We start from the raw sequence: 15,240 nt of genomic DNA on the forward strand, positions 1-15,240 counted from the left end.
AGCACAATTCTGAAGCAATCGAGTTTTTAAAATGTAATAAAATATGATACTAAATGCACAATTACGTATGTCATATTGAGTGAATTTGAATTCGACTCCGGTAGATCTCGGGAAGTTTTCGTTTACTGTATATGTTGTAGTGAACAGCGTGATAAAATTTCAAAATGGCGCCGCTGTGTACCAAGGACTTGATTCGAACATGATCGTATATCAATTACAGTAATTGTTTATATAATTTTATAAATGGAGCCATGTCGCTTTATATAATATTATCAGCACGCGCCATATAAATTGAGAGAAATCAAGTTTAAATAACACAGGTGAACACCATCGAAATCAGATATATTCTTTTGCGAGTTTGTCGTTTTTTTTTAGAAATATGAAAAACCTTAAAGTATGCGAAGAAATGATTGCTTATGATTAACCGAAGACTGCAAAAATATGAACGGGGATTAAAATCCCTCACTATCTCCCCACCCCACGTATGTCTGTTCTGCGATATTGAACACTGGTGGGGAAAGCCAGGAAATGAACAATATATTGTCAATTTCATGTATAATTCAAGTAATGAGACACGAAACATTATATACCAACGATTTCACAAATCTTGAATACACACGACGTACTTAAATGATTTGCTTTCATTTTCCCTGAAGAGCAATACTCGATCGTTGTAGACAAACAAGAATGACTCACGGTGAAACAGGTATGCTAGAATTCAGGAGAGCGATGAATCAGTGTTTTGGCGTTATCCGAGAAACTAGTATCGAAAATTTGATGCAGTAAGATTGTGAGAAGCCCCGGGGTTATAATAATTGAGATTCGGAGACCCGAACCTAAGGAGCACACACACACATCTCAGCCAAATAGTCCGACAAAATTTTGATTCGTAATCGGAATAAAATGTGATATTAGAACTTGATGTCATCGTAACTGTATTAATAATAGATAACTTCCAACGCAGATGGAACTTCAAATTTAATATATTAACCACACTTTGGATATCAAAAACGGGGGAAGTAAGACGTTGTGTTGGAGAATTGAAACACAAGAAAAGGAGGGGTCGATAATGCCACACTTAGCGGACTTCATATAAAAAAACTACAAATAATTGCTCCACTTTGTATCATTGTTCACATACATTGTACGTTAAAATCACGCTAATCATGTTTTGTACGTGACAAGTCAGAAAAAAACATCGAATAAACTATATGTATGGTACTTTTTCCGCAGTAGTACACTATTAAAACACATCGCACAATTTTGTAGATATTCTCATAAACTACAATCTGACTCCATCTCTGAATAAACGTTGTATTACTCCATCACTATTAATCACACCTAAAAATCATAAAATTACTGATCATCGATCCATTTTGTCTTTTATAAATAATTTTATTAAGATTATAAATAATGTTACAATCAGAAGAAAAAAATATGATTTGATCGTCTGGTGGCGATTAAAACTAATGTCCCTACTATATGCAGGTCCACGTTTTAACTGTTCCGTTGGACATAGCGGGGACGTATGTCTGTGTTGTATAATAGTGGCACTCGGGTTTTAGGAGATATCGATGATGTACGAGGTTGTCACCTTTTAAAAAAAAGGATTATTATGTGGTTTTTACAGACAATAATCTAAATCCAGGTAAATGGCTACAAACCGTTATTTTTAATAGTGTTTTCAACATAAGCAGCGTATATATACTTTGGTATGTGAGAACCACGTGCTTTCTTTATTTTTATTTTTACAGAAAGAGAGTAACACATAGCAATGTTATTTTATCTTCAAAATAACCCCAAAATATTTGCTCATTTCTGGCCAGTTTGACCATTTTTCATTTTATTTAATATAGGGTGTCATAGCAACTTGATCGTATAGAATTAAAGAGATTGTGTTTTACAATTGATATATGGTTATCAAACAATAGAATTTCACAGTCAGTGTTCCCCGGTGGAAGACTGATTTGCTTGCTTCAAAATGACAACAAACCTGGCCGATTTAAATTTCAAAAACCCAAAGCTACTGTACCGTAAACAGATTGTATGAATTTAAATGGAATTAATAAGTTTAATTTAAAGACCTAGAATTCAATCCCACGTTTCTGATTCACTGACTAGATTCATATGATGATTCTGTTGTTCTAGGCTAACTGTATTCTATAGCTAGCTCTGCCGGACAATTGTTTTCCCCGCTTTAATTCTAATCATTATTTGAACCGGAGCTTTAAAGGCCAGTGTTTCAATCCCAGGTTCTCGTATTAGTGCTGTGTTATCATTAGAGCCATAGGGATTACATAGGGATGTACTCATGTTCTGGATCAGATTTTGTGACTTTTGTGATTTTGGTTTCCCCACCCAAAACTCTTAATCCTAATCCGTGTAGCGCCATTTAACAGAAAACTGTAAACGGAAACCAGAACAGATAGAACACTTGAAATCAACGAAACAGCGTAAACACACTCAAAAAAATGACTGTAATATCGACAGTATGCTATTATCGACCAAATGATTCAAATAATTTATTAAAATCAGAAATTATTCATATGCGATGAAAGAATTCGACGATCACACCCTTGGCAGATGTTCAGAGACACCAGAAGACATTGCACGTGGACATCGAACTTGTAGTTCAATATTTACTCCAAGTTGATTCACCTTCAAGCCAATCAATCGGGTGAACACATGTCCATTTCAAGGATATGTGTAGATTCGATGTGTCTATTGAAGGTTGAAATAGATTACCCCCATCTTATGCATATCACGGACAGTATTAGTAGCTATATGTGTTATATTTATATAAAGACGCGAAACTCGGATCACGATTTTAACATTGAAGTCAGACTTTGAGATTGTGTCTGTTCTCTTTGTCTTTATCTTTACTTATGAAAATTGTGTTTATTTAGGTTCTCCTGATTCAAATATGTAGATTTCTGGTATCGGTTATGTCAGTTTCCTTTTTATGCATTGGAAATAGACCACCAAACAAGGTCTGAGATATAAGCATTAGCGTTCTCCATGGTTTACAATGTACCTCTAAGGATATAATCGCCATGTTTGTAGTCTATGTACACCCACTGTGCATATATTATTAGATTAAATAAAAAAGTTGTTAAGATTCTGTCTTTGGGGTTACCTTCTGTGTTGCTGTGTGGGAAAAGAGGGTGAAAAAAGTTTGACTTTTTGAAATATGATGTATGTGTTGCAATTTATAGTCTGTCTGGCTTTCGTTTGTTTCTCTATCACGGTGTTCTACATTACTTTGCTGCTACAGGTGTTCGTACTGTAACGATGCGTGTCGTAATTGACAGAGTCTCGGGGATTGACGACATGTTCTCCCGGGAGCGACGACTTAAAGCAATCATTATTGCACAACCAACTCAGCATGGATTTTGAACGCTAGATTAAGCAAAGAAAACCATCTCTGATAGAAGTCAACAATGCATAGACAACAAAGTTTACCCGTTCCACCTCCTTTGAAGCTAACTGTAATAACATTGACAGGTTTTGTAGTCTCAAGACGTGACATCTGTCACGGAACACGGACACTGACTATCAGGCAATTTCAAACCAAAATCTTTTGAACAAAAATGCTTGTTTTTCTGTAACTTTTTTTCGCATTTTAACTTTATTTTCGACCAAAATCAAAGAAATAAGTTCGTTTAATGACTTCCCGCCAAAATTTAGGTTGAAAATGATTCATTTTACAAAAATGAGGAAAAAAATGTTTTCACATTTCTGCCGAACATGTGTAGTGCGGAGAGGTTAAAGGTCTCCATATTGTGACGACCAAACAAAGCAATCCCGGGCTGAAAAAGGCGGCGGGACGATGCGCATGTCCACATGGGATTCTTCTATTGAAAAAAACGTTGTCTTTGTGAAACAGTTGCAGAAAGTTCATTTAAAGCCAAGTGTTGCATTATTTTTCACTTTTTTGTTGAAATTCTACACCAGTTGGGTAAATACGTACCTTGTTCTAGTTCCCATTGCTATTATTGGGTGGTCAGATGTAAACTGCCATTATTCGATGGTATGGTCACCAGAGTTTACGAAAATGACGATCGGATGTCAGTCGAACGCGTAATTTTGTACCTTCGTAAAATCAAACGTGTCAGTCTTTCCTCACGTCGCTATTCCCACTTTTATAATTTATGTTTCATATTTTAGGTTTTTGGAGAGAAAAATTCTGTGTGTGCATATCGAAAATGGGTTTGCGAATATCAAGTTTCAAAATACTTCTATAAAAATACGAGCAGTTGCAGGGAGGGAGGTGGTCGTCTCCTTTTTACCGTAACATTCCAACATTTTGAAACAAAAAGTGAAGAAATACATAGTAAATGAACCAAATTTAGACTCATTTTGCATAAAATGTATAAAAATGAACATTTTGGATGCCTTTGAACCAAAATCTCCCAGAACTTCGTTTTAAATGTCAGTAAAAGTAACGATGAAAGTTTTGAAGTGTTCTAGACGTCCGTCGTCAAAGTGACAAGGTTTTGTGATAGGGTCATAGGAATTCCTGGTGTGCAGTCTGAATTTTTGCGACCATCTTTTAGTAATCATCGATGCTAGAATTGAAAACAGTTGATGACAAGAGGACGTATCAGATTTGTATTTCTCTTGTCATCAATTCCTTCATTCTGTACAAGACTGCATTCTACACTATTGCAAAGGGCACTATGGTGAAAGTTGGATTTATTACAGTGGAAAGACTTTACGATTTGAAGTGTCAATTGTTCCTATCTATCTATCTATCTATATATCTATCTATCTATCTATCTATCTATCTATCTATCTATCTATCTATCTATCTATCTATCTATCTATCTATCTATCTATCTATCTATCTATCTCTATATATCTATCTATCTACATCTATCTATCTATCTATCTATCTATCTATCTATCTATCTATCTATCTATCTATCTATCATCTATCTATCTATCTATCTATCTATCTATCTATCTATCTATCTATCTATCTATCTATCTATCTATCTATCTATCATAAAAAGGGATATATACTACTTACATGACTTGTGTATACATATACTTATATGTGACGATATTCATTGAAACACACAGGCACACATTATATATAAAGACACGCGAAAAAATCCCACAAGCGCATGCACATACATACATACATACATACATACATACATACATACATACATACATACATACATACATACATACATACATACATACATTGCATGTGCAAAATGGGAAGAGGGAGAAAGAGACAAGGAGCAACAGAAATATGGACACACACATATGGGAATGGGGGAGGCTTGTGTACTCTGAGAGAGAGAGAGAGAGAGAGAGAGAGAGAGAGAGAGAGAGAGAGAGAGAGAGAGAGAGAGAGAGAGACAGAGACAGAGACAGAGAGAGAGACAGAGAGGGAGGGAGAGAGACAGAGAGGGAGGGAGAGACAGAGACAGAGACAGAGACAGACAGACAGACAGAGACAGACAGACATACAGACAGATAGAGGCAGAGACAGAGACAGAGAGACAGAGACAGAGAGAGAGACAGACAGATAGAGACAGAGACAGGGAGACAGAGACAGAGACAGACAGAGACAGAGACAGAGGGAGAGGGGGGAACACACAGAGAAAGAGAGAGGGAGAGACACAGACAGACAGACAGACAGACAGAGGGAGATTCAAATGATGGAAATCATGTTATTTACAAGTTTATCTAGAGAACGAGAGAAATGTGAAAAAGAGGAGAAAATAACGACTAAATTAATGATTTGTTTTGTCTTCTTCACAACAATCTAATAAAGTCAAGAATTCGTTTTTATCGTAGTTTTGCAAGTGATGACGTCTTCGTATAAATGTAGACTGATATGAGATTCGTTGTCAGGACTTCGTTCAATTCTGTAGAAACATCTGACCTAAAGTAAATATTACACAGTGAACGTATTACTGTACAAACTCAGTCGCGTTTTCAAGAAAAAGTTTTCTACATTTATGAATAGATCTATACAAGTATGTGTTCCTTATTGTAATGTTACATTGAACACAACAAAGTTTAAAGTAACAAGTGTTTGTTAATATTTATGAAGACACATTCTCTCTCTCTCTCTCTCTCTCTCTCTCTCTCTCTCTCTCTCCCTAGCTCTCTAGCTCTCTCTCTTCACGTTTCACCCATACTATAGACTGGAGGAAGTAAATAGCTTCCAATCCTAGACGCCGTTGTCCGACTATTTTACAAGATCTCACCGTAGGTCAGTGGTCTCAAATCGTTAGGACGAATACCATGATAATTCCGACTGATATCTGTCTTTTTATCGACATTTTTTGACAATAGATCACTTTTAGGCTACACCTACCCGTTCTATATATTAATTTAGTCGTACAAACAAATCAGATTCACTTTAATTAACATTGTATTTCTTGAAGCAGTCATTTCCCGATATTGCATACATTTGATTTTGCATGGAAAATAATATTGGTGAATGAATATTCGATCCAATACATTTATCCATAACCTGTATATACAGAATGCAAACGTCATGGTCAGAACAAAACATCAAAAATTGGCCTTCAAACATTTTTTTCAGCGGAAACAGTGAAACGTTATTTCATCAAATGCAGTGAATTTTAACAGAACTGAGAATTTGCGCGAAAGTTCTTGTCAGATGTATTCTGGAGTCAATATTATGGAATTTTATAACCCATATTCTTTGCCATTTCTAGACAGGTTATTAACTTAAACATATGTTTAATCTTCTTTTAAACCAGGGCAATACTATTTTTTTTTTATTTGTATGCTAAACTTTGTTTGATTTGCCCAGGTACCAACGTGGCAGTACAAAGACAGAGACATCACGTGTGTTGAAATTAACATGTTCCAAAATAATGTACATTTCGTTTAGACATATATCGATACTGGTATGCTGTTCACATCTAATGTCCAGGGTTCACGTTTAAAGACGAGAAATTACACCTCCGCGACTCGATCGTTCCCCGACAAAATATAAACGTCGCTCAGTACATTTCATGGTTGTGTTGATACAGTTTTTCAAGATCTTCGAGAACGGAAATCGTTCACGCCAACGCTAAATAATATTTACAATCACAGACTTTTCTAGTCGTTATGGAGTTGAGAATTTGATGATAGTCATCGCATAAAACCATTTCGGTGGTTTGTAATTGGTTTTAAAAACAACAACAAAATGACCATTAATGTATTTATGTGAAGAAAGTGAAGTGGTAGACATTATGTCGGGAAAGACCTAAACTCTGGGGTAGTGGTGGCGAGGTATATATGCCATGGCATTCAGGGAGAAAAGACACATTTGTTTAGTATAATAGAGCGATCAAGAGAAATAAACAGAATCTCTCATGACATGTCCAAAGGTATTTCACACATTATAACTAAATGTAGACAGAAGTCTCGTCAGAAAAGTAATGTTCTACAATCTACTATATTGTAGCTGAAAATAAAAGAACGAATTTGTAGCTAACCATAATATTTGTTGATTCGCCATTTTCTGTAAATTTGTTTACACAACTTGTAGGAAGACAAATAACAAAAATCAAATCTCAAAACTATCATAATAAACACGGCAAATAAAAATGACTTCCAAAGCGATCATAAAAGACAAGTAAACATAAATAAGAGGAAGCAACTACCAGTTCACTGTTTTCCCCGTCAAAGCGCCTAGCGCAGTTCAGATCTCATCCTTATTTTAATTTTATTTTGTATTTTTAAACTAAAAGTCGTTCGGTTTTTTACTTGTGTGAGAAATTTTAAACATTTCTGCGTGGAGAACGAAAGTCGTCAAATTAAATATCAAAATCTTGTTTTTTTTTCTGATAATAATTAATTCTACAGTTGAAGAGTAAAAGTCATCGTCTGTTGCTCACAGAACGAAATGGAGCTCATTGCCATTTTCAGAACCTTGACTACCGAGAGTCTAGATAGAGGAAAAGAAATGCAGTACGTCGCAATAATTGTCATTGTACTGGCACTAACAGTCGCTGAAATATCTAAACTAACGAAAAATTAACACTTAGAAATTATAAATCAAAGGAAAGATCGCAAAGTACGTTACCTTTATGTGTTTACCGCGTTGTCGCCTGACTTCTTTTTTCAGTCTGTTCCTGCCGACTTGAGCAACCACAACTCGATTGGTTGCGTAGAAAATTGCGATTCTCGCCACACAGCGCCCTCAGCGTCACCGCGAATGATAAAACAAAGAGTCTCTTTTCTATGACCACCTGTCAACGTCAATTTACTTGCTTATGTCATTTTAAGACGGATTTCAGTTTATTTCGGGTTTGACTCCTTGAAACAGAACTACAGTCAATTTCCTTTTTACATTAATCTGTATGAAATCAAAGATTTAAATCTTCTGCCTTCATTCGAAAACGTCTAACCGTTGATGGCGCTATTAAGAAAAATTGGAAACATCACCCTCGCCCGACATATTACAATATAGTTCAATATATCATACTCGCCATGTTACAACGACATTCCAAACTGGAGAACGTCAATGTCAAAGTGTGTCAGTTTACTCTCGAGAAGCGTACGCCACCGGTTTGTCAGCCATTTTGCCTAGTCATCATTCGCAGTAGCAGATGACAAAATGCATGTTGAAAGAACACAACATCCGTCCTTTACAAGAACGAAGACGAACTTTAAAACTTCGACTCAAACCTTTGTTCAAAGTCGCTGAGGGCCTGATATCGGCTACACATGTACATCATGACACAACATATCTCATACTATAAAAATCAAATCGAACAATCAAAAGAGAATAAACCGAGAACTTTGCAGATTACCAACAGAGTATCCATATGGAAAAGTACACAACGAATAACCCTTTCCTCACTCGCATGTACAGACATTTACACGAAATCACTCTTCGCTACTATTATAAACTCGGCCGTGCTGCGACCTTTCATAATCAACGTCTCTACAGATTTACAACAACAACAACAACAACAACAACAACAACAACAACAACAACAACAACAGCAACGACGACGACGACAACAACAACAACAACAACAAAAACAACATTATTTTAGCAACCTAAAGATCTATAAAGGTAAGAAAATCCAATATTTTGTGAAGGAATAACTCGAAACATAAATATATAGAAACAGTCTAAGGTGTAAAATGTACAAGTAATCTATAAAATTAAACTCATCATCTTGATAACTCGTCTTAAATTACTTTTCCTACCATGGCTAATATTTCGAGACACTTTGCAAAGAAACACCACACACCAGGAAAACATACAGCTATGACAAATTTGAAAATTACAGAAAAATACATGAACGTTGAACTATTGAGAATTGAGAGACTATAGTCGATGGTTCAACGTTTCCTTGGCCAAGAATCATAGTTTTTGGAAATCATGGTATGTTTTTAACACGGATATCAGTCTGTATCATCTCAGTAATTTATAAGGGAGAAGATGTTTCTAGTAGTATTATCTCTCATAGTATAATCAATAATTCCGTCCATATCTAACGCTGTGGTCAGGATTTATGGTATGGGGGAGGGGGTGGAGAAATTAGGAGGGGGCATGGAATATTATGCGCTGAAAGAGAGGGGATGCTCAAAAAAATTGAAGCGCAAAATGGGTGAGACAGTGAATTAGTATGTATGACTGAGACACAGGCAGATAATATCACTGGAGTAAAATTTATTCACTGAACAAAAAAAAACATCAAAAAAATAGTCGGTTTTTTTTTACCTTACACAATTTGTTGTGGCGGGGGGGGGGGGGTGAACAATTCTTGCTAGGGGGCATATCAGTTTTTGAGACTGTGACGGGACAAAAATTGTCCAAAATAATTTCTCCCAGTGGCTCCCGACAAAAATTGCCCAAAATAATTTCTCCCCGTTACTACTGTATACTGGAATTTGAGTTTCATTATTCAGTCATAGAGGGCGCTATTTGTTGGTATCGCTTCCGACGTGTAACTCCATGGACTAACAAAGACAAGTGTCGCTGGTTGGTCTAGGCAATCTTAATGATCATATACGAGTAAATTCATTAGGTCTCACATTGTGTAAATTACACTGTACATAACATATTAGTACGTATGGATGTGTGAGGTGACGTCATACAATAACAGCTGTTTGAATATACTATTTACATAAGATCTGTTTGCATGTACTCACTGACTAAACAACAAATCAATGCCAAACTCTATGATGACAGTCTAGTGCTGGAATCATAGACTGTAAATATAGGTATGGATTTCACACTGATAGTCTATGCCTCATGTATACCAGGGACTTAAGAGGAACATGGTGAGCAAAGGGTGGATTTTATAGATTAAGTGATCTCCAGTTTGGGGAGTCACAACTCATATTATTTGTATGTATGTATGTATGTATGTATGTATGTATGTATGTATGTATGTATGTATGCATGTATGTATGTATGTATGTATGTATGTATGTATGTATGTATGTATGTATGCATGTATGTATGTATGTATGTATGTATGTATGCATGTATGTATGTATGTATACTATGTATGTATGTATGTATGTATGTATGTATACTATGTATGTATGTATGTATACTATGTATGTATGTATGTATGTATGTATGTATGACTATCTGTCTGTATGTATGTATGTATGTATGTATACTATGTATGTATGTATGTATGTATGTATGTATGTATGTATACTATGTATGTATGTAAGTATGTATGTATGTATGTATGTATGTGTAACCCTTTTATGGCCCGCTCATAAAAGTACATGGGATAAAGGAACTTACACGAAAGAAATTTATAAGAATACACACACGGGCTCGGTTCGTGGTTCGACTGCTGACTTCGTAATACCCAATTTACACCGGGGTGAGAGCAATAGACAACACACACAAGCAAGTTGAATGAAAATATATTTATATAATACCAACAAGTGGAAAGACTCGTTTCCAAAAAAATGATGAAGGGTGCTTCCATAAAAAGTGGAAACTCACAAAAAAAAGTATATATCAACAAAACTTATGGTACCAGGTACTTAAGACTAATGACAAAATAAAATACTAAAAATGTGGAGCGTTTATCCAGTCAAAAAATAATTTAAAGCTACAAGAAAATAATCATAGTGTGAAACACTAAGTCTCTGATAACTAGTTTGGTTCTTTAAAAGTATACAAGGATATCACAGTGTCTCTGCATGTGGTTCACAAGAAGATCCAATGACGCTGTACATGTAGCAGCCCAAAGGTTTATGAAGTCCCAAACAAAAGTTTCAACTATCTTGACACTGGTGGCGCTGTACTCCCTCCAATAGCCACCCACTTGACGTCCTCAGTGGCGATATATGGTTAAATACACTACACGCTGGAATTGAGTTTCAGTACCTCAATGGTTCACTGATCAAGTAGAGTACATCCAAATTACAGGGTTCCGGTTATAAATCTAACCGCTCTCAAAGTGTTCTGTTCTGACTTGATCAATCTATTTCCCTATGCAGAAACGCTCTGTCGCACAGGAACTAAACTTGCATTTTAAAGTTATTAATGGTTCAGTGGCTTTACTTGGCAACACAGACTATCGGCTTACTTACAGCTGTGAGAAATTGTCATTGTAGGATCAGCGTCACACTTGGCTAATTTCCTCTTCCAACTTCACTGTACAGTTACAGACTTCGGATCACATGACACGTGTTGATTGGTATCACATCCAGTCTTTTCATGAAACTGACATCGAAGAGTAAAATCAAGCCGTAACTCACTCAATACAGCTACTGATCCTTCCTCTCACTATAATTACACTTCTGACTGGCACTATCGTCCGAAAGATGCCAAATTACGACAATTCTTAGACGAATTTCGCCATCACGAACAGCAGCAGTCCGTGCGCCTTGCATCATAACATCACATGCTTGTCTAGTCATCACTTTTTAAACTTTTCAATCAAATCACTACATCACAACTCAGATTGCTATGCCGAAACTTGCAATGCCTAGTTGTACAAAGGATACCAGTCTAAAGAATATGTGCAGTGACCAAAAAATACAATTTCTGATCCCATTTGCATTGCTCAAACCGATCGCTTTAGATACAATCATACGGACTATATTCTCAAGTCAATAACACATACAGAGTACTATGGCGCTTATCATCTCTGGCTGAAGGCCAACTTGTGAAGAGCGCCCTCTAACAACTAAGATTAAACTAGTTTTAATACATTGTCTATTAATATACAGAAAACTATAAATGCAATATTGACCAACTGTTTTCCATGGTCACACGCTCCCCTGGACAAATGGAGGTCGTCCCGACCGACTAACTTATGACATCAAAAAAAAGGAGAAAAGCTACTTATCTATACCTTATCCCACCCAACCTGCATGTCACACCTGGAACTTGCAACACAGCCGGAGCGAGACCCAAAGAGCAGCCCACCGCAATACAACAGTGACATTTGCTATACCTCTATAATCCCACTGATTGGTCCTGACTGCACACATAACACATTCACAGGCTCCATTCAGTCTCTGAAACATACCTTCACACTATAACCCATACTTATTATCATAGTAATGATGTATTATATTCACATAGGTGACAGATTGTGATCTGCAAATTTAATGGTAAATCAACATTAAATATACCAGCAACAAATATACACTAGTGACTAATACTAGTCTTCTCCACAGCTCACCTGAAAGAGAAAAGAAAGACATGTTAGTTTCTAGTCTTGCTTATATTTCACATGTTTGATATGTTTTCTCAATGCATTCTGTCTGTTAATCAATTCGTTTAGTTTCTGAACACAACTTTCATCAAGTGGACTATTCCCCCTAACACCATTAGTCTTACAAGTAATTGCCAAATTTAGTCGATCTGGTGGTTTTATGGTTCTCCTCGAACGACGTGGTAAAGTACGCTCACACACATTATTAGTAACTCTTCTCATCCGTGTGTCCTCTACAGTCTCAGGTTCCAATAGCTGAGGCCTTTCACATTCCAATACATTCGTTTTATCATCCTTTGCCTTGCCCTTGGTATGTGTACCAACAATTTCAGGTGACGATATTATATGATGGGTGCCAACTGAAGCATTGCAACTAGACTGTGGTCTGGTCTCTGATCTGCCTACAATGGTGTCTACTGAAATGCTGGGTTCTATACTACTTGAATGTCTACTTGTATTGGTGACTTCAATTCCACTATCAGCAGTATTACAACTTCGATCCTTCACATACAGTGATTCCCGTCCGGTCTGTGGTTGGTATACCTCTTCATGTATCTCATAGAATTCATCCTCACTTTCATCAGATTCAGTCCCAAAGGATTCCATCACTTTGGATTGGCTTCTGGTTGTAGGTCTCTCTCTTCTTTCCTGCTTTGGAGCTTCTTCAGTCTGTTTCAAAGGTCTTTCTGGGTACAATCTTGGCAGCGTACTACAAGGTAAGAGTAGGTTTCTATGCAGTGTTCTCTCTCTACCACCATCCCCTTCAGCTTTCACAACATATACTGGAATATCAGGATTTGGTTTGCGAATAACTTTGTATCTACGAGGTTCCCATCGATCAGCTATTTTGTGTTTTCCTCGAAGGTTGACATTTTTCACAAGGACCCAATCCCCAACTTCCAATGTAGCCTCTCTCACACGCTGGTCATAATATCGCTTGTTATAGCCTGCTCTATCCCTTGCTTGAACATCAGCTAGATGATAGGCCTCCTCTAGTCTTGATCTCATGTCACTCGCATACTTGTCATATCCACCATCCTGATTCCTGGGCTGTAATCCCATGTAGATGTCGACAGGAAGTCTCGGGTGTCGTCCATACATCAAGTAGTATGGGGAAAATCCCGTACTGTCATTACGTGTGCAGTTATAAGCATGCACTAGTGGTGCCACATGTTGTTTCCACTGTGCTTTCTTGTGGTTTGGTAGCGTACCCAACATATCAATTAATGTTCTATTGAACCTCTCGCATTGGCCATTCCCTTGGGGGTGGTATGGTGTCGTACGAGTTTTCTTCACACCTGTGAGTTCACACAACTGTCTGATGACCTTTGCTTCAAAATCCCTTCCCTGGTCAGAGTGTAGGCGTCCAGGAAAACCATAATGCACCAGGAAGTGGTTGTAAAGATGGTCAGCTGTAGGCTTTGCCTTTTGATTAGCAGTTGGGATTGCCACAGCATATCTCGTAAAGTGATCTGTGATGACCAGTATGTTACCAACTCCTCCTTTTCCGTCTTCAATAGTAAGGTAATCCATACAAACCAATTCCAAGGGTTGAGTGGTTCTAATATTAACCAATGGAGCTTTAGCCTGCAAGTTTGTTTGAAGCTTCCTACGAGTACACCTTTCACAAGTCTGTACTTTCTGGTCCACATCCTGTTTCATATATGGCCAATAGAAACGCTCCCTTAACAATTCAAGTGATCTTTCCTGTCCAGGGTGACCAACATCATCGTGTATACCTTCCAATGCAGTACCTCTGTATTGTGCTGGCAACACCAATTGATAGTGAAAGTGACCATCAAATCCCTTCCTTTTCCTGTGTAGAACTCCTTGTCTGAAATACAATCGGTCCCATTCTTTCAATCCGGCACGCACTGCTGGAGATTCATCATTACGCTCTTCTTTGGTGGGTGCATACTTCCTTTCCTTATAGTAGCACAGTCGACCTATCACCTCATCCTGCTGCTGCAACTCTCTCCACTCTTTCATTGTTACTGTTGGCAGTGACAACATACCATTCGCTACTGGAGGTACTTCCAAGCTGTTCGGTAAACTGGTTGCTGAGTAACATAAGGCCTCTGCCCAGCTATTACACTGAACTAAGTGTGCCTGACAAACTGCTTGGACTTCCTCTGTGGGAACCAATACAGCCTGTTCCATGTTGTCCTCCAGAGGGTGGTCATCCTGCCATAACCGTTGTGTAGATCCGTTTTGGTTCATCCTTGATAGGCCATCGGCATCGCCATTTTGCTTACCAGGTCTGTAACATAGAGTGAAATTATATGCTGCGAGAGCCGCCAGCCATCTGTGGCCTGTTGCATCCAGTCTAGCTGTTGTCGTTACATACGTTAAGGGGTTGTTATCGGTGACAACAACAAACTTATGACCATACAAGTAATCATGAAACTTGTGGGTAACAGCCCACTTCAAAGCCAAAAACTCAAGTTTATGCACTGGATAATTGCGTTCACTCTGGGACAAGCCCCTGCTGGCATATCCTATCACTCGACGGTCTTTCCCCTCACCTTGGTACAATACAGCT

The 15,240-nt window shown here is 37.5% G+C and overlaps 1 protein-coding gene across 1 annotated transcript in view; it reads right to left on the bottom strand.

Moving 5' to 3' along the window:
* Positions 1–8,104, bottom strand: part of LOC144432887 (single-minded homolog 1-like) — a 207,512-nt gene extending 199,408 nt beyond the window's left edge. Inside the window, exon 1 of the mRNA XM_078121191.1 lies at positions 8,069–8,104. The gene's annotated coding sequence lies outside the window, so the exon portion shown is untranslated. The remainder of the gene's footprint in view (positions 1–8,068) is intronic.
* Positions 8,105–15,240: the final 7,136 nt, after the last annotated feature.

This window comes from Glandiceps talaboti, chromosome 3 (assembly GCF_964340395.1).
Source record: "Glandiceps talaboti chromosome 3, keGlaTala1.1, whole genome shotgun sequence".
Lineage (NCBI taxonomy): Eukaryota > Metazoa > Hemichordata > Enteropneusta > Spengelidae > Glandiceps > Glandiceps talaboti.